Below are 27,674 nucleotides of genomic sequence, written 5' to 3' on the forward strand. Positions count from 1 at the left end.
GCAGGTGGCAGGAAGGAAAGGTGCATGCATCCTTGCTTCCTCACCCCTCGCTGCCCAGGGCCGCTCGCAAGGCAGTGTCGGAAAGGGGCGATGGCACCATCTCGGGCTCCACCGGGGCGGGGCGGGGCGGGGGAGCCCTTGAGCAGCACCAGCTGCATGCTCCCCCCCCAGGGAACCTCCCCACTTGCCCCCATGGCCACCCGCTCCTCTCCCTCCTTGCCCTCTTCCTCCTGGTGGCTTCCTGGCAGGCAGAGGGCTGGGAGCAAGGAGACCGCAGCACCCCCGTCTCACCCTCACCCCTGCCCAGGCAGAGGGGAAGGCGGGCCAGCCAGTTGCCCAGGGAAGGGGGGGGGGGCTCTGGTCCCACTGCACGGGCCCCGTCACGCCTCCCATTGCCCCCAGCCCTGGCCAGCACACAGCACGCTTGGAGACTTGGCAGCAAAGTCTCGGGGGGGGGGGGTGCTCAGTGAAGCTGCTTGCAAGAAGCAGCAAACAGCCAGCAGGGGTTGCCCTCTTCTTCCCTACGGGCCACGTGCAGAGGGAAATGGACGAAGGGCAGGGCGATGTACATGCATCCCTTCATTGCCTCTCGGACGAAGCTGCTCCCTGGCAAGGCATCCCATCTGAGGGCCCGGGAGCCCTCCAGGGTGCCGGGGCGGATCCGTGCTTAGAGAAAGGAGGCCCACGCAATCCACTCCACCGCTTGCGATGATAACAAGCCCCCTAAAGGGTTCAAGTGTTTTAAGAATCCGACCTGGCCCCTAAAAATGCCGGGGGTTTGTTTTGGGTTGCTCATGTCCTTCCTTAAAGGAAACTCACGGTGTACAACCCACATCAGCCTTCACCGATGGCCGTGCTGGCTAAGGCTGATGGGATCTGTAGGCCAACGCAACGGGAGGGCCAGCCACTGTTTTCTCCCACGCCTACATAATATACAGAGAAAGTTGGGAAAGAAAAAGAGAAAAGGAAGGCCGGGAGTGGAGAGCTTAGCCCGGGAGAAAGCCCTTGCCAGAAGCCTGGACAGAACCCCTGTTAGGAAAGAAGACGCGCAGCAACATTTTGCTGCAGGTGCTGCTGGTAAACTGTATGATTTTCCCAGCTACAGTTGGAGTGCTCTAACAGGAAACTTTCATTGGTAGGTCCAGCGATGAAGGCGGAAGAGGGTTAGGCACCGTTAACCCTGTCGGAGCTTTCTGCCAGCCGGGAGGACGAGATGTGCACACCGGAGTGCTTGTACTCGCCGTGACCTTTCAGTATATACCGTATACGAAGTACTTTCCCTGCTTTTGTCCCCGTGCCGATGCCCACCTCAGGCAGTCGCTTCCATGGCTGGAGACCCAGAGGCTGCCTGTGAGAAAGACCCCAGTTTGTCTGCTCCATGCTGGTTCTACATCCTAGAATATCCGGAAGGACAGCCTTTCCCATGGGACACCTCCTGTATTGCAAAGCATTCTGGGGCATGTTGAAGACACCCTGCTCTGGCCATGTGTCCCCTGTGGAAGCCGTTCACTGTTCTAGAATATTCTAGGGCATGTTTCAGGCATACGCGGGAGCCCCCAATGCACCGAGGATGCGTCCAGCCACAGAGCGCCGTGAGAAGGCGCAAAAGGATGCGCAAGCTGCCTGTCACATTGTGGTAGGTCCTTAAAGCACCTCTGCCCGGCATTTGGGCCACACCGAGTCCCCGGTGAATGCAGCTCGGATTTGCACAGGGCAGTGGATTTCTAGTCTAGGCACACTGCTGGAATCTCCCACAGGGGTCCAGGGGAGGGGCCCCTCCTGATTTTTATTCCATGTCTTAATATTTTATACTTTTAAAAAATACTTAGTCAGAGGCTGCTACGCTGCAAGGCAGGGTGCTGGTCCCACAGCACCATCCTTGGGCTCAAAAGGGGGATTGGGTGCTTTGGAGCTCAGGCCCCACCCCTGTCTTGTGCTACGATTTTGGGTCGAGTGCCTTTTGTTTTGGACTCGCCAGCTTTGCCTTCTGGGAAATGTGTTCTGGAGCCACCAAATCAGCCATTTTGTGAAAGTGCCTACAACATACAACATTCCAAATATGGCCACCAACCCCAAAAGATAGGTGACCCCTGGATTAGCGTTGTCAACAACTGCCTTTTGTCAGTATTTTGCCTACCTGATGTCAAAAAAGCCAGTAAAGGCCTGATTCTGCCAGTTTATCAACCACCCTGAGGAAAGACTACCAGGTTAATGGATGAATAATGGATTCAGCTGAATTCCACTTACAACTTACAAAAACTTGAAGAACAGGGAAGGAAGCACTGTTTTAATTTGCCAGACTAGATTTAATTTGCCAGACTGTTTGAATTTGCCAGGCTAAATTCAGCAGAATGGAGAAAAGCTAACTTGCCACTCTTTTTTTCATCTTTTCCTTTCTGTATTTCTGAAACATACCAGCAGCAAAATAGCACTTGACTGAATAAGCAAGTATGCCTTTCTCTCTCGGCCTTACTGGCTAAAATAATCTCCCGCACAGTGTCCCACCAAAGCCACTTTTGAACCAATGTGCAAATTTGAGTCAGAGCACAATGGGAATCAAAACCTTTATGAGGTTGGAAGTGTTGAACTTCTTTTTGTGGTGCTATTTTGTGGAGCAGGTCAAATTAGACTTCCGCACCCTCCTAATCGATGGACAACAACTCCCAACATTCCTGACCAGCGGCCATGTTGGCTGAGGCTGCTGGAACTGAAGTCCACCAAATCTCAAAGCCTCCAGCTTGGGGAAGACCAGATTAAACCACTGAAACTTTGTTTAGTCTCCTGGCCTTAAATGCGTCCATACACGCTCCTGGGCAGAGTATTTAGGGTTTCTGATGGACAGTGGTCTTCTCAGTACCCTACGAAAATGAAGTCTTTTGACAGGATGTTTCTAACTTCTCCCCACTTTCTGCTTCAAAAGTGAGGTTGCAGTACAGGTTGCAGTGCAGAGGGGCCATGCAGGGCTGAGGTGGCGGGCAGAGGTGGTGCCCTGAAGCCCCCTCCAGCCCACCCCTTTCCCCCTGGTAATTTTCCGCAGCCGTTCTACCCCTCGCTTTGGGTGCCTGAGTCTGACACGCCATGGGGAAGGTGGTTGAAGCGGACATTAAACTGAAAAGGAAGGCTGCTTTCTGGCGTGACAAATGCCCCTGTGAGGTACCAGAGCCCGCAGTGTTTCCCTGTGAGATACCTGACAATCAGGATCCCACCCACCCTCCTCGGCCCTCCAGCAGCTGGCGCATGTCGCATGAGCACCTGTGCTGGAATTCAGTCCCCAGGTGCACCGCTTCCTGCCCGGGTCGCCTGCCTCTTCCTCACTTAGAGGCTGAATGGGTGAAGCCGCTCCTACGTTGCCACTCTTTCCAGAGGACTCTGTGGGACTTGCGCACGAGGCCTGCGGAAACCACGCTGCTGGGTTCAGACAGCACAACAAGCTGTGATGGATCAGAGAAACCATCAAACCAGTTTGCGTTTCTTATCTTGGTGTCTAAAGACCAAACTTGCCATTGTGAAATATCACGACTGAGTTCAGACAAGGAGGAAGACCAACCGTGGTAAAAAAAACCCCCACCACGACTTGTCCAAATCCAGCCAATATGAAGAACAAGCATCTGCTGTTTTCCTGCCCGGGTCTTGTCCCTCGCAAAACTCTTCCTCACCCAGCCCCACATCGCTGCAGCTTCCTAACAGAGAAGCACCACCTCGCGTTCCCAAATCAGCCCAAAAGCATAGATTGCCCTTCAGTTTCTTTCCAGGCAGCATCTCCGCACATCTGGATTCCTACTAACAGGGGTTGTGCAAAACACCCCCAGTTTGCCATGGCTGCAGGACTGAAGAGTGCAAAAGGTGCCATTCAGATCCACAACACACATTTCAAGCAGAAGTTTAAGTGCGTTAGTTAAGACTATCTATCTATCTATATATATATAAAATGTATAAATATTAAATATATATTTAATTTATATCCATGTGTTAGGAACAGTTGCAAATGGCCCAACTTATCCTAAGCATTACAGTCTCCCTGTCTGTGTGCCCATTTATGTGATCCCTTCCACACACACTTCACACTGAATTTTCAGCTAGCAATGTGAATAAAGCTTTTGCTGAGTCGGCAAGTCCTGTTGTTTCATCAGCAAACAGAAGTGGTGAGTCCTCATGAGCAACTAGATTTTAGGCAGACTGCTTGGAAAACCAATGAAGGGGGGCAGAGCCCTCCTTCCCCCCAAAAGTGGCACACCTGAAAGTCCCTGGTGTCCAAGAGCCCATTGGCGGCACACCTGTTGCTCGGTCCCGGAAGTGGGAGTCGGGGAGTGTGTGTGTCGAATGCTGATTTGGCCTTGAGGCTTTCTAATCGCAGCCCCCTAACAGAACAGGAAAAGGCACCTGCCTGTCTGTTACCCACAGGCTGTGCATCGTTACTGTCCGGCCTCACAAAAGTTGCTCTCCATTGTGCGTCCCCCGCCCCATGTGCTGTATATGGCCTATTTTGTACTCTGCCTTTTTGTTTTCTTTCCTCTGCAGAACACAGTGGGGTTAATATTAGGGAGCCCACAGATACCAAAGACCTGCTTATTTAATGAAAAATAAAACATCTGTAAATGGAAACCGAGTCCGTGCCTCCATATTGATGACTTTCCATCCTGCTTTCTAGCCACATTCTGTTCTCAGAATCTAACAAGGGCTGTGCATATGGTACAAAGATGGACAAATCTTTCTTTCTTTCTTTTAAACACATTTGTTGACCTCTGTTTCTGCATCAGTCAACAAATTCTTTTAAAGTGAGCTCAGCATGAAAATTCACAATGCTTTACCTTGTTCAGTTTCACATGTGGATACACATTCCTTTTCATCCCCCCGGCCTAAAATGTGCAACTGTTTTCCTGCAGAGATGCCTTGTTGTATTTTATTTCTCCGAATACACACATTTTCCCTGTGCAGTTTTGCCCCGTGGATGCATTATTTTTGGGGTTGGAGAACTAAGCGGCAACATTTGGAGAAACTGGGCTATTGAATATTGGTAATTGCATTAGGGATCTTAGTTGAGGAAGCGTGTTAGATTTTTCTTTTTTAAAATGCAAACCAAGCACATTTCTCTCCCATCAGTGGGTCAGTACTTTTATTCTTTGGCAGTCTCGGACCAACTTTTGGTCTCCTGCCTCCTGGGAGAAGGAACAGGAAGGAGCCCAAGAAAAACCCCATGTGCCTCAATTCAGTCACCATCAACTAATTGGTAACATTAAATTTCTCAGAGCCTGCCTGTCCCCCAACACCATATTCCTTTTGCTGTCCTCGGGAATGTCTGCAAGCAAAAACAGAGTCGAAGCACCCATATTTTCACTGTCATCTTGTGGTGGTGAATCTGATTTGTAAATGCACAAGGTGGAAATGTGAGCATAAGAGAGAAAGAAAGAAGAAAAGTGCCATTTAAAGACTTATGGCTCAGCACTCAACACATGGCTTAACGCATATCCATGATTTCGTAAACGTGGCAAGCCTATCAGGGGGTGATTCAGCACCACGGACAGCTTCCAAACAGCTTAGAGTAAATTCTGCCCCTCATAAGGAGCCCTACTAGCATAGAATTCACTGCTTGTGCAAATGAGAGTTTTGGAAAGGAGGGTATATGGAGCATATAGGAATTATCTGAAAGATCCTTAAAGCTTTCCCCTTCAATTGGAGAGGATGTTTCTAAAGGCCTAGTTGAATACAGCCCATTTTTGTTAGTATAAATTCTTTTCCCCTCTTGCTTGGTTTATCTAGCTAATGATTTTGCAGGTGGCTTGAGCTTTGCACAGACAACTAAACTTCAGTTAGACAACAAAGGAATCCTGCACTTACTCTCATGAATTTATTGCAAGAAATCAAGCTCAAACTAAAGCACACACTCTTTATTTACTTATTAAACTTTTATTCCTCACTGGATGGGAGAAAGTTGCCACCATCTAAGTCTGGCTCTTTAAAAAAAAAATCAATTTATTTCTATGTCTACATTAACATAATACCATCAGAAAATATGGGTTTGGGTTTAAAAAGTATAAAAGCATGGTTCCCCAAGCTGGTAGAATCCAAGTGACTACGAAAAAGCCGTTTTTTTCTGTTGGATCAACAGGTTGGAGCCTTAGAAATTCCAATGCATGTGAGTCCATTGTGGATTTCTCAAATGTCCCAAGCGTAACCTCCAGCTTCTTGGCTTCTCAGCTTCCAGTCCTGATATATACATGTATTGATTGAGGAGATGCAGATCCTACTTTTTTCCTTCCATGGGTCTCAAGGCAGCTGCTGCTTTCCATCTTATCCTCACAACAACCCTGTGAGGTAGGCTGGCTGAGAGTCTGTGACTGGCCCAAAGTCACCCAGGTGGTTCCATGGCCGAGCGGGGACTCGAACCTGGATTGCCCGAGCCCCAGCCCCATGCTCTTAACAGCTACACCACACTGGCACATGAGCATTGCTGGATCCAAGTTATGGGGACCTTTCTCACCAGCGTGGCCACTGCTGCTCAGCCCTCATCACTGCACGGATTAAACTGGGGAAGAAGAGGAGCCAATCCAGGAAGGTCTTTCAGGGACCTGCTGCAGTGTGTGTCCTTAGACAGGGCCCAACAGGGCCTGCCAAACCCGTTGCGACCACGGAAGGCAGGCTGATGGACAGCCATGAAATGCAATAATTTGGGAGATCAATACTTCAATGCACGTGGCTTTCCTTAGGGGCAAAACAGAGTGCATTTCACTGTGCTTCTCGGTCTTCGGGTTTCTCACCTCTCACCCCAGCTTCTGCCAGCCTTTGCATCATTGCAGTACTTCCTGGCAAACAGAGGGGGAAGAAATGGAGGTAGTGACAGATTTTATCTTCTTGGGCTCCAAGATCACTGCAGACAGTGGCTGTGGCAAACCTAGACAGCACACTAAAAAGCAGAGACAGCACCCTGCCGACAAAAGTTCATATAGTCAAAGCTATGGTTTTCCAGTTGTAATGTATGGCTGAGAGAGTTGGAGCATAAGGAAGGCTGAGCACCGAAGGATTGAGGCCTTTGAATTGCGGTGCTGGAGGAGACTCTGCGAGTCCCTTGGACCACGAGGCGATCAAACCGGTCAGTCCTAGAGGAGATCAGCCCAGACTGCTCTTTACTACCCAGATAGTATAGATGAAACTCAAATACTTTGGCCACCTAATGAGAAGGAAGGACTCCCTGGAGAAGAGCCTGATGCTGGAAACAATTGAGGGCAAAAGGAGAAGGGGAGGGCAGAGGATGAGGTGGCTGGAAGGGGTCCCTGGGGCAGTGGGTGTGGGCTTGGGTGGACTCCAGGGGATGGTGGAGGACAGGAAGGCCTGGAGGAGTGTTGTCCATGGGGTTATGATGGGTTTGGGCTTGCACTTTTGTTTAGTTGCCCGACTTTGCGACTAAACAAGCAAACAAAAATGTTCCCCTGCTCAGTCTTGTACGCTTCCCTGCGCTTGTGTGCAATTGCTTCCAGCCTCCCTTTCCCACCATGGAGTCCCGAAGCAGAAACGGCGCCGCTCACCTCCGGCTGGGGTGAGGATCAGACAGTCATCGGATGAGCGTCTCTGTCAAGTGTGCCCCCTTTGCCAGCATCAGGCTCTGCAGAGTTGCCTTCTGACAACACCATTCTTGTCTCATTAGTCTTTCACGGCCAATAATTTGTTTGAAAAGCAAATCACGCCGTTCCCTGTTCCATGGTAACAAGATTTGGCAGGTCAGTGATAAGCCAAGAGAGACTCCATGTGATGCCGAAGCACCAATAAGACTGAGATTTATCAGGGCACGTGAACCTCTGAATTTTTATTACTTACCATGATTGCATTACATGTATCTCTCACATTTCCTCCTCTTACAAGGAACCTGAGGTCAGGGAAGGAATCATACCTAGTTTCCCTCCACTCTATTTTATCCTCACAACCGCAGCCCTGGAAGGGTTCAGGGCCTCCTTCATCCCAAACAGGGCACAGGGGCACCTTGTGCCTCGATTTTTAAACTAGACGGCAACTTTGGAGGAAAGAACATGCACTGTGACCCCAAGAGAGGGTTCTTTTGATGCTGGCTCCAAGGGGGCACGGGGAGGGGCAGACAGGGCTTGGCCCTTGACAGCCCAATTCCAAAATCCCAGGATCTCAGACCTGGAGCTCTGAATAATCTACGGCTCCCCAATTAATGCCAGGAGGTTGTAGGATTACACCCTCAGGTTCCTTTGAAGTGCTTTCCTCCTCCGTAGCCCTCATCCTCTCTGCTTCCAAATATGCTTGGTCCCATCTAGGGTTGCGATGGTCTTGCCAGGAATCCAGCTATCTTCTCTTTGTTGGACGTCCTCGTATGGTCAGCCCTGGTTCAGAAAGCAAACTGAGATGACCTGGAGCCTGTGGGCACCTGCAGAACTCCAGCAGAAACGTAGAAATGTAGAAACAGAGCGAGTTGGAAGGGGACTCCTGGGCCATCTAGTCTGACCCCCAGCTCCAGCCGGCTCCGCTCACGACATGCCCACCATGTGGACGTCCAGCCTATCCTTGAACACCCGCACCGATGGGGCCTCAATGACCTCTCGTGGAAGCCCATTCCACACCCCAGGGGTCCTGACTGTCAGGAAGTGCTTCCTGGCATCCAAATGGAACCTTGGCTCCCTGAGCTTTGCTCTATTGCAGCGCGTCCTGCCTTCCTCTGCAGGGGAGAACAGGTCTCTACCCATCTCCATGTGACATCCCCTCACATACCTGTATGATCTGCAGGATGATGGTGGCACAACCATTAAACTTCTGCAGCTCATGCAGCGTAAACAAAAGCCACATGCTGCACGAGAAAGTGGACCAGAGTCCTGGGACCTGAATTGTAGCGAGCCAACGGATTCCCACCCCAAATCAGTCTTCCCACACCCCTAAGCCTGCGTACCAGCAACATTTGCATCTTCCAATTTCTTATATAGTCGTTCATTTTTGAAAGGACTCTTTTATTGTTGTTTATGTGATACATCATGTGTCATGGTCCCTGAGGCATAATCATGCTTTATTTTGCTCCCAATAATCAAATTCTGGCACCAGAAAATCACCACATTAGACGGTAATAGCAAGGATTATAAAATGTACCATTTTTATACCAAAGTTGGCATTATCCCATTGCCAATTCAGAAAAGGGTTTTAATAGGTCCTGGTGTTTGGTACAAATTACACGTCACCGTTTCCCTCGAAGGCACCTCATGGTGCCCCCTCATTTCCACCTGAGGCAGGTTAGACTGAGAGCCAGGGACTGTCCCAAAGTCACCCAGTGAGCTCCATGACTGAGCAGGGACTCGAACCCGGATCTCCTGAGTCCCAGCCCTGCACTCTTAACCACAACACCGCTCTGGTACTCCTTTCTTTCCTGCACTTTTCCTGTTTTTGGAGAGGTGAAATAACACTTTTCTTTCCGTCACTGCAGTGTTTGACAACATTCTGATGCTGACGCTTTCTCTCAGAGCAGCTGGAATGTTTGGTGCAGCTGATTGTTCCCCAGAACTCACAATAGCATTTGCCTAGACCCCAGAGCATGCACAGAATGCCTGCCGAAGTTGCCTCCAGTCAGTCTGCAAGGTCTTTGTGAGTGGGAGCTCATGGCACCATGTCCATCTCACCAGCACCAAGCCTCATGGCTCGTGGAAACACCTGTTCCACTCAGCTCCATTGATCAGCAATTGAGCGATGCCAGTTTTCCACCAAGTATATAGACGGAGAGTAAGTGCAGGCACCAAGAGGGTCTTTGGGGGCATTTCAGCCTTTTTCGCTCTCGTGGCGCAAGATAACCCACTAGATGGCGCAACAAACTTACTTGAACTGTTGCTACTCTGAACCCTGTGGCTCAAAGATGCCAGGACGGGCTTGCAACCCTGGACACGGACAGCGGCCTCTGGTCCATTTAGCCCAGTGCAGCCAACACTGGCTGGCAGGAACACCCTGAGCCACCTTCCCGAAGATGCTCTAAATCAAACTTGGGAGGAGTTATTTGTTTCGCTTATATGCTGCCCCATAACTTGTTGGGCTGCCTGGGCAGGTTACGAAATTAGTGGTGCATAACCTCTTAACTGACCCTTCAATGGCCTGCCATAATTTGTGGGGAGGAGTGATTTAATTACAGCTCCTGGTGTACTTTCCCTCTCCCCTTTTAATCAGTTAGGGGTAAAATGGTCCTATTTTGTCATTTAAAGTGAAAAGCAAAGAAGTCACCCCACCTCACCCTAAGAACAGGGAGATAATTCAGAGAAGCTGTTCAAGAGCCATCAGGAAGTTTTTCAACATAGACCCCTCCCAGCCCTAGTTCGTTAACGTCACTACCATAATAATCATCGTGCAAATCCTATGCCTGCCTACAGGAAGCAAGGATCATTAAGTTCAATGGAGCTCGCTCATAAGAAAGCACATCCAGGACAGAATCCTAAACTATGTAGCTTTCAGGTTCCAAAGGCCCTTGGATGATTTCGGCCGTAAAACTGCACTGAGACTTTCAAAAATATCCCTCTGCTTTTCGGTCCCTCTCGCTGAGAACTGCCGGCCAGAAGTCTTCAGGTCCTGAAAGAGCTCGTGACTGTATTTATTTATTTGCAAGGTGCATCTGCAGTTCCATATTTGGATTTGGAGATCTGGAGCAGTGAAACATAAAAGAGAAAAAGGGTTTTTTGGATTTTTTTAAAGTTCTAATTAGAATCAGTAGAACTGGCTGGTCTCTTTGGGAACAAAAATTTCTCATAAGGTGCTGATAGAGCCCCAGAATTTCAAATGGTAGAAAGAACCCATGGAGTTGTGGGGAAAATCTAAATCACCTTGAATGTCAGCAATTTTTATTGGTGCGACCAACCCAGCTGCCTGCAGATTGAACAACAGCGCACCCCTGGTTGGAGATACAAAGCCCCTGCAAGCTTCCAGAACATATACAGAGTGTTTTGTAGGTTCAGTGGGCATATTATGATGGAATAAGGGGAACACAGTCAAAAGAATGCGAGAGATCTGCAGAGGAGACTTAATATAATAGTGTTGATTGCAGGAGATTGCCTGAAGGATTCAGGAAGGCATGGATCATTGTCAGTCTGAGCCGTGAGCTTGATCATGCAAATTAAGGTGATTGCGATGCTTCTAAAAAAACCCCTTAGGCTACCACATCAGTTTTGTTGCTGTTAGCAAAGAATAGTCAGGCTGTGAATTCCAGTCTCTTAAAAGAACACAGATGCTAAACAGTGACCTGGCTTGGAATTCAGCTACTTTCTGAGAAAGGGGCGCAGGTTTGATTGTATAATACAAAGGCACATATCAGCAACCCTTTTCTACCACGATTTATCTGGATTTCCCCAACAGTGCAGGAAAGCATATAAGGTTGTTTCTTGCTTGACCTCCAGAGAGTTCTACGGAAGTGGAGCTACCACCATGAAGTCTCTGCTCCAGGCCATAAGCTGATGTGGAAGCTCAGGAGGACCTGGGAACTGGTGAGGCATTTATTCTGGGGCTAGGATCTGTCCGACTCCCTGGGTTTCACTCCCCCAGCTTTGACGCAGCCGTGAGCCTGAGTTCCCAGCGCATGCGCCTAGCACTCATCTGTCTTTCTCCAGGACTGACACATGAAGACAGCGCGACTGTTTGTGCTGCTGCGTGTGGCGTGCAGGAAGTTTGCTGGCGGCACAACCCGTGTTCCACAAGCGTCCGCAGACTTCCTTTCAGCTCAGCTCGCTTGCCAAGGCAGGGCAGACTCCGCGCAGGGCAGGCAGAAGGGCAGGCTCCGCACAGCTGTGGCACATCCGACTGGAGGCAGGGCACCCAGGATCCTCCGGACCAAGCAGGCGGGCAGGGAGGGGGCCGGAATCGGGGTTCCAAGCCCTTTAGGCAGAAGCAGCACAATCTTAAACCTGGCCTGGAGGTGAATAAGCAGCCAGCGAAGGGGCAGCTCCTGGAAAAGGCCCAGTCGTAGTATTGGCTCGAGGTTATAAGCCCTGAGTTCAAATTCTGAGCGCAAATGACCAGGAGCAATGTGGGGGGCGGGGGCAGTGGCCGGACAAGTTCGTGCTGCACCCCGAGAGGCACAGTGCTGAACTACAAGGAAATGTCGGTCCACCACGCAGTGTTTCACTCCCTCTGGCGCAGCGTTCATTGTTCTTCGGAAAGTGGAATCGTTTTACATTTGCAGGCTGCCTGCAAGGGGATGGCGAATAGGAGTCCCTATTAGATGTCTGACTCAGATCAGACGGGCACCATCTTTTGCTCTTGGCAACTCCTGAATCTCTTGTCGTGCCGGTTAGACCCTGAGATGTGGCGCACACAAACTTCTCTGCTGGTTCTTGGGAAGGGAAGTGGTGGACAGAGACGAGTCTTTGTGGGAAATTATTCATTGAAAAGAGTCAGCAGGTCTAATGGCTCCCCCATCCCCCCAGGGCTCCATTGTATAATTGGATTTGATCCATACAAATTAAATCAAATCCCCCTTCTTTTGTCAACCTAAGCAGTACGCACTTATTAATGCTAATATCCCCGGCAACGTGAGGAGGTAAGGAATGAGGAACGAAATGCAAGCCCCTGTTCATTTGGTGTGGAACCTGCCTGCTGGTTCCCTGTTTCCAAGAACTGCCTTTGCAAAAATAACAGCAATAATCATTTTAACCACCCCCTGATTTCGAGTATTTTGGATGGTGCAACCTCTTTTCAATATAGGTTTATCTAATGAGGTTAATAAAGATGCAGACGAGCTGGGAAGGGTTCAGGGGAGGGCAGCAAGGATGATCTGGGGACTGGAAACAAAGCCCTGTGAGGAGAGATTGAAGGAACTGAGCGCGCTTAGCTCTGAGAAGAGATGCCTGAGGGGAGACAGGATGGCCCTCGTGGAGTCCTTGAAGGGCTGTCACAAAAAGAACGGTCAGGATCGCTTCTCGGTCATCCCAGAGTGCCGATCACGGAATAACAGGCTCAGGTTGCAGCAAGCCAGATTCTGGCTAGAGATCAGGGAAAACTTTTAGAGGAGTACAACCCGAGACCTAGGGAGGTGGTGGACTTTCCCACACTGAAGGTATTTAAGATGCACCTGGACAGCCCTGTGAGACAGATGTTTTAACAGAGTCCTGCTCTGAGCAGGGGGTAGGACCTGATGGCCCTCTGGCCCCTTCCAACTCTGCTATTCCATGATTCTATTATTCATATTTTACCCTAGAGCACAATTTCTATAGGGAGGTACAAGAATTTCACTTTGGTTCCCAAAACATGCAAGCACACCCAGTTCACAATCCTGAACATGAGGCCAAGCAAAAGAGCGCCTTCTCCAAAAATACCCACACATTCTAAAGGACATGCTCACCTTTGAACCACCCAATGGAGCAAAGCTCAGGAAACCAAGATGTAGGGGGGATGCCAGGAAGTACTTCCTGACAGTCAGGACCCCGAGGGTAAGGAATGGGCTTCCACGGGAGGTGGTTGAGGCCCCATCAGTGAGAGTGTTCAAAGATAGGCTGGACATGCATATGGCGGGCATCTCATGAGCGGAGCCGGCTGGAGCGAGGGGTCAGACTAGATGGCCCAGGAGACCCCTTCTGACTCGCTCTGTTTCTATGTTTCTATGCAAACTTAGACAAGAAAGAAGTTCACAACTGCACAACTCTTCACTTTGGGCTTCTCAAGACATTTGCACAGTTTTGAGGGCTTGGAGCAACGATCATGTTTGACAGAGTTCGTTTCACACAATTTTTCTGCATGTGATAAGGAAGAGAGATTGCAGTCATGAGCAGAATTTGAGAAGAGATGGGTCAGGAAATTTGGATGAACACAAATATTTGAATGCTTGTTTGTATATCCCTAACTTACAACATGGCATGTAAATCTTTTATTATTTGCACTTCTTAATCGTGAAAGCGCCTGCCAAATACAGTTTATTTGCTAAAGTTAGATTCCTGATATAATGATCTCCCTGCACGATAATACATATTGATTCCCTACAGTTTTTTCCATTAAAAACCATTAGTCAATTTACCAGAAGTGCTTCACCAGGAATGTGCAAGTTTTCACGAGATACATGAATAAAAGCGCACATATACTGTTATGCAATTTTTCAGTTAATTGAATTCCAAAATGAGCTATCTCCTGGGTTATTAATAAATCTTAGTATGGCTTACAATGTTCAATTGATATTTAATTAACCTGAAGTAACAGCCTTCGAAAAAGGACTGTTCCATGTCTCTTTCCTCCCCATGAGGCATTTTGCATTAGCAACAGGGCCCCGAAAACAAAACATTCCATTCCAAGAAGGCAAGCAAAGATAAAGACAGTTCAGAGCACGAAGCATTAACACTGGCAATATTTAAACATTGGGAAATGAAGTGGAAATCTCGGGCTGGAATTGGATACTTCGTCAGCAGAGGCAAGCATGGCGGAAGTGCACATCACACCCCAAAAATGGAACCCAAAGGGTGGTTTCCTGGAAGTAACTCATTGCAGGTGGGCCAAACTGCTTGCTCTTCTTTTCCCCGAAGAGCAAATTCTCCTGGAGGCTATGGATATGCTGCAACACTCTGTTGCAGACCTTTTCTTCTGAAGTAGCCTTCCCCAACTGGCACCTTCCAGGTGTCTTAGACTGCAAGTCCCATCATTCCCAGCCAGGCCATCTGGCCAGTGAAGCCCAGTGGGAACAACCTCAGTTTTCTTGCACTTTCATTTGGTATTTTGAAGCTGACAAGGCACAGATTTACTTCTTCTGTTTATCTTTCACAGCTTAGAAGATGCTTCGGAAATGCGTGGAAGTGATTACCGAGGGTTGCAGTAGCTGCACTCTTTCCAAATCCTCTCTTCAGAAATGCCTCTAATTCCATCAGTGCCATTAATCGGCTGTTAGCAATTAATTCAACTTAGCAAGTGTTGCAAACCTCTTACTATAAATTGCTCTCCACTGACTCACCCACCTTCATCTTTAGAATGAATATACTAGATCATTTCTGATTTCCTGGAAAGGAGTCTATATTTTCTTGGGCCTACCTATGGTTAATTTCTGCTCCTACTTCTTCGCTTTGGGAAATGCCCTGTAAAGAAATTAACCAGCATTCTATTTATTATTATTATTATTATTATTATTATTATTATTATTATTATTATTATTTCGTGCTTTTCTCTACTGATGAAAAATCAAACTCCCTGGGCAGTTCACAAAACACATGCAAAATTGTATTATGCAATAACAGTAAAACTGAAGAGAGCAACAGAGACTAAAACCAGTGCAAACGAGGCAGACAAAAGCCAGGAGTAATGGAATAGCAGACACAAAACAAAATGACCACACAAACTTTGAAGCCAAGCAAGTACAAAGCCAGGGAAAAGAAGATGTGCACAAAGTACCAGAAAGACCACAAGGTAGGTCAACCTTCTGGGCACACAATTCTGGAAATAGGGGGCCACCACTGATGAGGCCCTGTCTTTAGGCTCACCCCTTACAGTGGGAAGTGCCAATGGAGGACCTCAGAAGTATCCAGGCCCAGATGCATGGGAGGACACACTCCTTTAGGGAACTTGGACCCAAGCCGTTGGGGGCTTTGTACAATAATACCAGAACCTCGAAGCAGGAGGGAGAACAGGCTGGTCACCCACGCATGAGCATCCCCGGATGAAATGGCCCAGTCCCCATGAATGATCCTGCTGGCCTCTTTTGGGCCAAAGGACGTTTCCAAAGTGTCTCACAGGCAGGCCAACATCGACTGTGTTGTGAGAGCCGACAATTCTAACATCGCGCATCACTGAGTGCGTCTTGCAGCTCCTGCTCCGTGGACCCCGGAAGCCCAATGCCAGCAGGAGGGGAGGGTTTCTTGCCCTCAGGTTCAGTGTGTGTGGAGATACTGGTGGTGAAGAGCTGGGGCTGGGGCTCCGGCAACCCGGGTTCGAGTCCCCGCTCGCCATGGAGTCAGCTGGGTGACTCTGGGCCACTCACAGACCCCCAGACCAGCCTACCTCACAGGGTTGTTGTTGTGGGGATAAGATGGAGGAGGAGAATGATGTAAGCTGCCTTGAGCCCTTTGTAGGAAAAAAAGGTAGGATATAAATTGGAAAATAAATAAAAATTTAAAAAAGTGGGGAGGTTGCCACCTAAAGCAATTTGGATAGGGAATAGACTGTATTTGGGGATCCAGCAAATGCAGGTGTACACATCTACCGTTCTCTTGTCCAGCACAAGAAAAGAGGTTGCATAAGAGCCAGTGTGGCGTGGTGGTGAAGAGCATGGGACTGGGACTCAGACAAGCCGGGTTTGAGTCCCCGCCCGCCATGGGGCCAGCTGGGTGACTTTGGGCCAGTCACAGACTCTCAGTCCAACCTACCTCACAGGGTTGTTGTTGTGGGGATAAGATGGAGGAGGAGATGTAAGCTGCCTCGAGCCTTTGTAGGAAAAATGCAGGATATAAATCGATAAATAAATAAACTGCTCCCTCATCCCCCGGGAGTTCAGGGTTGGAGAGAGATCCAACCACTACAAGGCTAAGCAGCATTTGCAAGCAGAATAAGATAGGTACCAACTCGCTTTTGGCTGCTGGCAGCAAAACCTCCGTATTAACAACGGGCTCCCTCTGCTCGAGGTGTCACTCTCAAGGGCCATTTCGCTTCCAAAGGCAACACTTCCAAAAGGTTTATTCCTGTCTTCCCAGGCAATTGAGGATTACTCCATCAGATAATATTGCATTTTTAACATATCATTAATGCTTACAGAGCATTCGATAAAAATTAAAACTCTAGGTGGTCTCACAATATTAAAACTGGGCCCACAGACACGGCTGAAATTCTCACCCTATTTCTGAGTTGAAATCTGGTTTGGGTGACACTTTCAGGGGCACCTGGCATGGGCACTGGAGCTTCAGGGTACGGGGGCCAAGGTGGGGTGACTGGTAAACCCAGTTGCATCAAGACTCTTTCAGTGAGGAGGGGGTCATCGGACTGGGTTCTGTGCCAAGTGAAGCATTGAATTGGCAGGCCAGTTTCGGGGCCGTGACCCGCGGGTGGATGTCGCGGGCCAATTTTAAGCATCATGGTCTAATTTTGGGGCCTTCCCCTGACACCACTTCCAGCGTATTGTGGAAAATACTGACACACCATGGGTATCGGGGCCCTCCCCGAGCAAACGCTGAGAATTTGGAAGCATTCCACCAACCTGCCTGTTTTGGCCAGTTTTGGGGCCGTGACCTGTGTGTGGGCATCACAGTCCAAATTTGGGCATCGCAGTCTGATTTCATATTTTCCCCCCTACAACACTTCCAGTGCACCATCGATAGTCTCTTCACACCAGGGGTAAACGGGCCTTCCCTGAGCAAACATTGCCTCTGTGTGGCACCCCCTCATGTACCTGCATGTCGCCAACAGCCCCCCTCTGAGTCTCCTCCTCTCCAGTCTGAAGAGACCCAGCTCCCTCAATCTCTCCTCATTTGGCTTCCCTGCAACCGGCCACCATCCCAGGGGCCCTTCGCTGCACCGATTCCAGCCTTGCTATGTCCCTCTTGCAATGAGGGGCCCAGAACTGGGCACGGGACTCCAGGTGCTCAGAGACTCCCTGGCTTTGAGTGTGCCAAGGACAATGGGCTCTTCCATTCCCCGCACAGCCAGTTCAAGAACCAATGCAGGGGGCCTGAGGGAGTTACAGAACAATTTCTGCCAATTTCTTCCTTCCCCATCATCTTTCTCCCCAGCAGGGGTTCTGATTAACTGCAACTCGATTTAGAAACCACACAGCTCTTCTCACCTCCTCAATTCAAAAGCTGTTTGTTTCAATTATCGCAGACACGGCGCAAGGTGCCCAGAATCCCATAAGATTTCTTCCTTGAAGATACATATGGTGGAAGTCCATTTGGTCAATATTTGCTAGTATATGAAGTAGCTATTAGGTTGCCTCCCCTTCATGGATCACTGCCTTGCCGTGGCGAAGGGGCTTGCGGAGCTCAATGAAGCGATGAGCAATGCCGTGCAGGGCCACCCAAGACGGACAGGTCTTGGCAGAGAGCTCTGACAAAACATGATCCACTGGAGAAGGAAATGGCAACCCACTCCAGTATCTTTGCCATCAAAACTCCCGGGACAGTACCAATAGGCAAAGAGATATGATGCCGGAAGATGAGCCCCTCAGGTCGGAAGGTGTCCAATGTGCTACAGGAGAACCTGGAGGGACACTGTCTACGGGGTGGTCATGGGTCGGGCACGACTTTGCAACAAAACCAAACCAAACCAAACCCATGCACAGCCCTGAATGGGGCTCTCTTGGGTTTGCTCTGCCTTGTGAGCTGCTTCCTCTGGATTTCGGTTGAATTAGGAGAATTCATTTAATTACAGCACAGTCTGATCTGGCTAACCAGAATCCTCTGAGCTTGGGGAATCTGGGGAAGGGGTGTCCAATCTTTTGGTTTCTCTGAGCCCCACTGGAAGAAGAAGAATTGTCTTGGGCCACACATTAAATACTAACAGCAGTGGATAAGCAGAAAAAAGGTCTGGGCATAATATTTGTGATATCCGCCACCACAGATAAACAAAAAAAAAATATCCTCACATAATAATCGTAATTATGTGGCATCCCATTTGAAGAGTCTTTTAAAATCATCTAGCAGGTCCCAACTTTACAATCCCTAATACAGAAAATAAACATATCTAAGTAATAGAATTTCATTGTTTTTTGATATTTTTATTATAAAAGAAAAGAGGGGCAATATAAAACTAGTCGGCTATTTGACACTGCGTCTGAGAAGGCGTCAGAATCTGGTTCGATGGAAGTAGTTGAAGTTCTCAGTGAGTTCTCAAGGTGCCCATCAGATATTCTGGTTCTGATTTTACTCTTAGCGTGCTTCATTCTTGAAAACAGTTGCTCACCAGTGGGGGCCACACACCACCATAAAACTGAATGCATACAAATAGCGAAAGCATATGTACGTTTATATTACATGACATTGTGACACAACGTCTACAATGTTCCCTCTTGAGAACCACACAATTGAGTTACAAGAAAACCTCAAAAAAAATATCATAATGTTTTAAGTAAGTTTACGATTTTGTGTTGGGCCTCATCCATAGCCGTCCCGGGCCGCATGTGGCCCACGGGCCGTGGATTGGACACCCCTGATCTAGGGCATCCTGTGGAGGTGTCAGGTGCTGGGACACGGGTGGGAGGAACAAGACGGGACCAGGGCAAGGCAGAGTCCAACATCCGGAAGCAAGGCTTAATGGCGAGTCCTGATCGCAGTCACACTGCCACCAGGGTCCGGAAACAGGAGCGTGCATCTGGCCAGGACAAGGTCGTGGCCACGGTTGCAAAGCAGGAAGACAAACGGAGCTGCAGGTGCCTTTGCCCAGCCAAAGGCTTGGCTGGCTGATCTGAACGCTGGTCCAATCGTGGGTCCAAGCAACCTTCTGGCATGCACCTCTGCACACTCACAATGAGTGCCTCTTCACAAGTCAAATTGCCGTGGGTCTCTTGCTGAGTTGTGCCGAAAGCTCCTCCATTAATTTAAGCTCAATAATTCGCAGCGCAGCGGGCAATCGTGGAGGTCGGTCTTCTGCTATGGCTGCCAATTTGTGCAGTTGGCTTTGGCAGCCGATTCTTCCACACCTCCTGTTCCTGCAAGGTTTGTTTGCTTCACACTGCTAAAATAGCAACAATTCTGGGGTGTCTCCGGTTGCCACCATCCTGCCATCTACCCTAATATCCTGCTAACGCTAATTATCATTATTAGAAGTAGGAAACATTTAAGGGAGAATTTCCAGTACTTGAAGCTTTTCATTTAGCTGATCCCGAAAGCTACAGCATGGAAATAGTGACTCAGGTATACTGTTGCATAAAGGCAAATTCCTGATTTCATTTTGCCCTAGTTAGGAACTGAAAACAAAACTGCTAAGATTGTATTTCTCTGATGCAAATCTATGGGGTGACCACTCTTGGAATGCAGTGTGCAGTTCTGGTTGCCACACCTGAAAAGGGATATTATAGATTATGATCTACAAAGATCTGGGGGTTGGAGCAACTCCCCTCCGAGGCAAGGTGGCAGGCTCTGGGAAAGAAGTGAGCGAGCAGCACTTGGTGTGTAGGGCATGCCAGAAGAGGAGAGGGAAGCTGTGGGGCTCTCGCCTTGGCGAACAAGCATAGGATGAGAGAGGCTCCTGCAAGGAATCTGTTCATGGGCTGAAAAGCTGAAAAGCCAGTGGATTTTCACAGCCCAGGCCTCTGGATTCGGGATTCTGCTTCATTCCCCCTACATGGCTGTTGACTCAATCAGGTGCAAATCCACCCAGCATGTCCCATACCATTGCTCCCACGTGAGCTTCTGTTGTTGCTGCTGCTAGTCGCGAAGTCGTGTCAGACCCATCACCACCCCATGGACAACACTCCTCCTGGCTCTCCTGTCCTCCACCATCCCCCGGAGTCCACCCAAGCCCACACCCACTGCCCTAGTGACCCCATCCAGCCACCTCATCCTCTGCCGTCCCCTTCTCCTTTTGCCGTCAATCCTTCCCAGCGTCAGGATCTTCTCCAGGGAGTCCCTCCTTCTTATTTGGTGGCCAAAGTATTTGAGTTTCATCTTCAGTATGTGGCTTCCTAAAGACCTTCCCCGTCATGGATTACTGCCTTGTTGTGGAGAAGGGGCTTGTGTAGTGCAATGAAGCTCTGAGCTGTGCCATGCAGGCCACCCAGGACGGACTGGTCATGGCAGAGAGTCTGACAAAAGGTGATCCACTGGAGAAGGAAGTGGCAACCCACTCCAGGATCCTTGCCATGAAACCCCCTGGACAGCATCAAAAGGCACCTGAGCTTAGCAGTGACAAATTTTTCCTGAATCTTGTCCATTTTTGTGTCTATGTAGAAAAGCCCTTCCAGAGGTTGGATCCTGGCAATGGCCCTAGGCTGACCTGGGTTCTTCGCTGCTCCAGCCGCATGTGTGTTTCGCCCTAAACTGGCAGTGCCGTTTGATCCGATGCATTTGGTGCCTGGAGGGCAGCGTGGGAGGTGTTTCTTGTGCGTGCTCTTGCCAAACAGTGCGGGAGTTTCCCAAAACGATTTGTGTTATCTTTGAAGCATCTGGCTTGGGGTCAGCTCCCTGCACCTTGTTCATGATAGTATTTACTGGTGATTTCGCCATAGAGTTCAGCTAGCTCATGTCTTGGCTCAGACAAGGCCAATGGGACAGGTAAGCCACAGGGATGCTCAAAATATAATGTCGCCGAATAGATTAGCAAAAATGTTCCCAAATATGTCAAATAGATGTTGGAAGTGTAAACAAAAACCTGGTACTTTTTATCATATGTGGTGGACTTGTGCTAAGGCAGAAAAATACTGGGTTAAAATACATAAATGGCTTGAGGAAATGTTACAAAAACCTTTAACATTTAAACCTGAGGTTTTTCTATTAGGCCTTATTTCTGATGACTTTGATAAACAAGCTATAGACCTGATTCTACATGTAATTACTGCGGCGAGGATTGTATTTGCTCAACATTGGAGGAGTGAAGAATTGATCTTAAAAAATATTTTGGACTCTGCAGAAATGGACTGATTGACTTTGTGAAGGAGAAGGAAGATACATACTTTTATCAAACTTGGAACTTTTTTCTATCATTGGTTTGAGAAATGGGACTATACGTAGAGCTGAAATATTAATTAATTGTAATAAGAATAAGATATTAACCCAGTATGGCCGATGTCTCGGGAATAATTGCTGTTTTAGTTTAAATTAGTAGTGAAAATAAAAAAAAATTCAAAACTGGAGGGATGCTCAAAATATTTTCGCAAACGATGGTCACAATATTCTGGAAGACCTTTCTGCTCCCAGGTCCAATATCGCACTCTGGAATGACTGATTGCCAAAGAATTTATTTTACATTATTTGAAAAGCCGAAAAACCCTACTGCAGAACAAAATATACTAGCAGAACATAAGATCCATGCTTCCAGATGTACTTGAGCAGGTACAGCCTGTGCGCGCGCGCGCGTGTGTGTGTGGCACAGTGCTTCCGTACGCCATTTGAACACACATGTGCATTTACGTGCATTTTTGACACATTCTGGAAGGGTGAAAAAGTCACCATTCCACTGACATTTCAGCTGGAAAGGTGGGGCATTAATGGATTTAAAGAAGAAATGATCATGGCGACTAATAATGAATATTATCAGAACGTAATGAAACTTGGTCTGGAGGAGACTCAGTTCATCTCATTGCAGCCCCGTGGAAATCGATGGAAAACTTCTAGTATTCAATTCAGTTTTTTTTTTTTTTTTTTTTTTTTTGACAACTGGGAGCTTAATGGCCAGGTGGGAGCTGGAACCCGGATCTCCCAAGGCCCAGCCTAACACTCGGTAGGCTGGTTACCGAGTGGTCCTACCATGGTGCTGGTTACTAAATGCTGCCTCTTGCTGGAACTCCAACCAGGGTGGCTTCTTTCCACTCACCTGCTTCTAGTCCAAAGTGCACTGAATCACACCTTTTCCCTCTCTGGACCTTGACACCTTAGCATGCAGCCTGGTGGTCCCCCATCTTCCAGGGCATCATAGCATTATTTGGAGTCCAGCTCTGGGGGCTTGTGATCTTAGAACTGGGACTTCGAAGACCAAGCCTTCGAAAGAGTCACACCAGCTTCCTCCCGAGGTTGCTACTTGACTTTGGCAAGGGCAAAACTGGACATGATAGAGATGGAGAGAGGGGGAAGATGGAGCCAAGGACCTGGGGCTATTCCTACCAGTGCCCCAAGTTCCCCGTACCCTCCAGTTTCAGCAAGGGTCTGGCTTCTGGCTTCCATCTTGGTTCACCTCATCCTCTTCCAACCTGATTCCCCCCCCCCCATCCTACCATGGCCCACTCCTCAACAAGTCCAATATTCCTGAACTTGGAAGATGGCTGCCCTACTCCAGGTTGAAAACAAAGATGGAAGACCTCTCTTGTCTTTTATCCAGAGCCTCCATAGGTTTTGGAGGGAGGAAATGAGGGCATAATTTGACTGCCTCTTTGACTTCAAGTTTTTCTGGTGCTTTTCTCTTGCCACAAGTTTTTTTTCTTTTTCTTTTCTTCTTCCTTTTTGTTTTGCTGGCTACTGCACCTCTGGGCTAATCCCGTTTGACTGCCTGCCACTCCTGGCAGTTGTGCCAAAGGCCCGGGGCGTTCAGTGAAGCATCAAAAGGAAAATTAACATTTTCTAGCAGCAATTAGAGGAAATTATGGAGATATAAGTCTTGTTTTATACTTTCTCATAGGTGTTTTTTATTTTTACCTTTTGATTTCATCCTCTTCTCTGCCCCCCCCTTTCCCCCGCTCCACCCCCACATTTTAAATTCCTGCTGTAAAAACCAATGGTGTAATTAGCTGGAGGTGAAACCTGATATTTTATTCCACCGTAGAGCAACTATTTCATGAGTTTTCCTCTGCTTTGTACTCTCCAATAAAGCCCCCAAGGACTCACACCTGGAGCTGTACCTGCCTTTTACCTCTGGCTGGTCGTGGGGTACAAAGAAACTCCCAAATGGGGGCACACCTGTCCTTGTGCGCTCGAAGCAGCTCCACTCTGCTCTTTGGGAAGGTCATGTCCTCCAGCGTTCCACTGGTGAAAATAGCCAACCCTTTCGGACACCCTCATTTCATTAGAGGAATTGTCACCTCCATTAGAGTGGCCATGTGGCCTACATTACAAGAACAGTCCTCAAAGGGCTGTCAGAGCTCTGTCTTCTACATAAAGGGGTTCTCTGTTTGAAGTTGTGTGGCCAGGTAATTTTAGATGAGAGCTTCGTGGTCGCATGCAATGTTTTGTTAGTGTCAGGAGCTCGGTTCCACCTTATTTGTGTCAAGCAACAGGGCAGTTTCTTCACAAAATGGCTCTTTTTTTCCAATTCACAGCTAACAAGATATAGCTAAAGGAAGATGAGTCTCTGTGCATGGACAAAGTGGACCCAAACTAAAACCTCCTTCTGAAAACCTCCTTTGTGCCATTCTTCTGACTAGCCTCCTAGATCTATGCAGGGCTTCTAATGGGGTAGCCCTTCCAGTGCAACGTCATGTCATGGGGTCGGGGACCAGACTGGATTTGTCCTCTTCCTCTCTCATGTCACCTCCCTTCACTTGAGATGACCTTCCATGTCTTGATTCATCTTGTCTTGAACTCATTCATCTTGAATCCATTTGTCTTGCCTTGAATTGATTCGTCTTGTCTTGAATCCATTTGGATTGAAACAATTTGCCTGGTTTTGAATCCTTTCATCTTGAATCCATTTGTCTTGCCTTGAATTGATTCGTCTTGTCTTAAATCGACTCATCTGGTCTTGAATCCATTCATCTTGGATCCATTTGTCTTGTCTGGAATCCATTCATCTTGAATAGATTTTTTTTGTCTTGGATTGATTTGCCTTGTCTTGAATTGATTCCTCTTGTCTTGAATCCATTTGTCTTGAAACAATTTGCCTTGTCTTGAATCCATTCATCTTGAATCCATTTGTCGTGAAATGATTTGTCTTGCTTTGAATCTATTTAGCTCCTGCCTTGAATCCGCCCATCTTGAATCGATTCAGGACATCAAGGCTGCCACAACGGCACAACTGAAGACATCTGAGAATGGGGGAAGTGTTTTGAGGGGGATTAATGTCAATGTGTCTTTTACTGTAATATTTTTTTTAACTGAAACATTTGCTGTATTTTTTGATCACACCTTGTATATAACCTCACACTTACTTAGTTTCAGGAGGCCGTATTTGCTATTTAAATTTATCGAAAATGGTATTGTTTAGGGACTGGGAACCGATTAATTCACTTTCCATTATTTCTAATGGGGAAACTTGATTCACAGATTGAGTTCAAACAGCCTCCTGAAGCAAACTAAGTTCCAAGTACGAGGCTCTGCTGCAGTGCACCTGAATCATCCCGAAGCATCCCCAAGGGGGATGCGTATCCTTTTTTTTTTTTTTAGCAAGGTGAAGATGGCTAATCCACAGCCTGGAGGATTGGTTTATACAAGATCACAGTTTAATGCTTGTTGTTGTTTAGTCGCAAAGTTGGGTCCAACTCTTCACAACCCCAGGGATAACTTTCGTCCAGGCTCCCTGTCCTCCTCCATCCCCCGGGGGCCACCCTACCCACACCCCCTGCCCAGTGACCCCCCCATCTCCAGCACCGCAATTCAAAGGCCTCAGTCCTTCGGCGCTCAGCCTTCCTTTCACAGCCATGCATTGCAACTGGGAAAACCACAGCCTTGACTGTACGCACTTTTGTCGGCAGGGTGATGTCTCTGCTTTTTAGTGTGCTGCCTAGATTTGCCATAGTAGTAGTTCAGTGGTAGACAAGCTGATCTGCATGCAGAAGATGCCCAGCTCAGTCTTGCTTGGCGCGCCTCTTCCCACCTGAAGTCAGACCTTGCCATCAGCACCAGAGGCCTTCCAAAAGGATCTGGACAGACTGTGGGAGTGGGCAGGAGACAGCAGGATGGCGTTCAGTGTGGATAAGTGCCAGGTCTTGCACTTGGGGCATAGGAATGGCTGTCATAGGTACAGGTTAGGGGACAAGTGGCTGGAGAACAGCACTTGCGAAAGGGCCCTCGGGGTGCTGGTTGACTGCAGGCTGAACATGAGCCAGCAGTGTGATGTGGTGGCCAAGAGGGCGAGCGCCACCCTTGGCTGCATAGCCAGAAACGTGGCTTCGAGATCGAGAGAGGTATTCCTGCCACTCTACACGACTCTGGTGCGCCCGCAATTGGAGTATTGTGCTCAGTTTTGGGCCCCTCGTTACAGGAAGGATACAGCCAGGTTGGAGTCAGTGCAGCATAGGGCCACAAGGTTGGTGGCCGGTTTGCAGGGGATGGGGTATGAGGCGAGACTGAGGGAACCGGGTCTCTTCAGCCTGGAGAAGAGGAGACTCAGAGGGGATCTGTTGGCTACATACAGGTATGTGAGGGGACGTCACATGGAGGTGGGGAGAGACCTGTTCTCCCCTGAAGAGGAAGGCAGGACGCGCTCCAAGGGAGCAAAGCTCAGGGAGCCAAGGTTTTGTTTGGATGCCAGGAAGCACTTCCTGATAGTCGGGACCCCGAGGGTGTGGAATGGGCTTCCCCGGGAGGTGGTTGAGGCCCCATTGGTGATAGGTGATCGATGTTCAAGGATAGGCTGGATGTGCACATGGTGGGCATGTCGTGAGCGGAGCCGGCTGGTGCTGGAGGTCAGACTAGATGGCCCGGGAGACCCCTTCTGACTTGCTCTGTTTCTGTGTTTCCAGTGCAACCTTTCATTTTCAGGGGAGCAGCCTTTCTCAGTGGCAGCTTCCCCGACTGTGGAACGATCTCCTCTTTATGGGTTAAAACTGCCCTTTTCTCTCAGGCATTTAAAGCTGTTTGAGGGCACAGTTGGGGTATTTGCATCAGTTGCTTTTAACAGGTCCATTGTGTATGGAAATTGTTTAAAAAGTATGTACATGGGAAGTTTGTTTCTACATTTTATCATGTTTGTTGTCCATCCTTCTTGGAAATGGTTACCAACCCCTCATAGATTTTCAGTCCTCTTACCCAAAATTCTGGAAAGTCATTGCTGGTTTTAACTGCACTGGTCTTGATGGACCAAATCACTACTGCAGCAGATCTTATTTAAATCAGCCCTCTATTCAGAGCCATGGGGACTAGAATCTTTATTTTCCAAAGAAGGACCACAGTTGTGCTAAAGCACAGACTTTGTGAAAGGTCTCAGGCTTGATCCCCAGAATGTGCAAACAGGCTAGGAAATCTCCTTGTCCAAAACCATGGAACCTTGTTCTGAGTTCTTTAAAAGAAAAAGGCAAGATATAAATTTAATAAATTTAAATTTATTCAAATAAGTATCAGTGTCAGTCCAGATGCACCAAACACCTGATTCGGTTTAAGGTCACTTCTGATCTTCCTAGAATGATAGCTGTAGCAACTCATGAGCATGAGATTTTAAGGGCATGGTTGCCCAAAGGCAGAAAAAGCTGCTGAACAGGGAAAGTCCTACCGAAAATAGGGATTCCCTGTGTGTGTTGGGATTGGGGGGGGGGAGGCTTGCCAGACCCACCAATCCTGGGTGCTTTTGCTCATCCGGATCTGCCCTTGGCCCCTGCAGTGGTTGTAACCTAATTACATGATGATAAGATCAAACAGTCGTCCCGGATCCAGTCCTGGCAGTCGGCCCGCCTTATCACAGACCAGATCTGACAGGCCAACTGAGTGATTGAATCATTAGCTGGTAATATAGGTGTGTTCTGTGCTACGTGCCAGAATGCTTGAAGTAGCTCCTGCTTCCTTGACGAGGGACCACGGGTTCAAGGAACGCTGGGGCTGGAGCCGGGGAATGGGTCAGAAGGCTCCGTGGGGAAGCTGGGTGCATTCTGGGCGCTGGAACGGCTCGCGGGACATGCCACATCACGGGGCTGTGTCCTCTTTTTGGACTCGATCGCGAGATACTCCGTCTCAAACCAACCGCTCTGCGGACAGCAAAGCATCCTTCGCTGTTGCGGCCAGTTTGGATAGGATAAAATTGGTGTGTGGAAAGCCTCGGGCAGCCTGCACAAAGTTGCTGCTTTCTTCACTTGAAGGGATTTTAGAAACTCAACATAGACACACTCTTTGCGCGGTCAAAATTTCTAGAGGGTTATTTGCGCAAGCTTCCCCACCTTGTCACTGAACTTGCCCGTTTTGGACTTTGGGGCATCTTTAGATTTATTCTTTAGATGCAATTTTTCACTGCCTTTGTAA

The sequence above is a fragment of the Varanus komodoensis genome, unplaced genomic scaffold, assembly GCF_004798865.1.
Source record: "Varanus komodoensis strain SLA01 unplaced genomic scaffold, ASM479886v1 scaffold20_1, whole genome shotgun sequence".
Classification (NCBI taxonomy): Eukaryota; Metazoa; Chordata; class Lepidosauria; order Squamata; family Varanidae; genus Varanus; species Varanus komodoensis.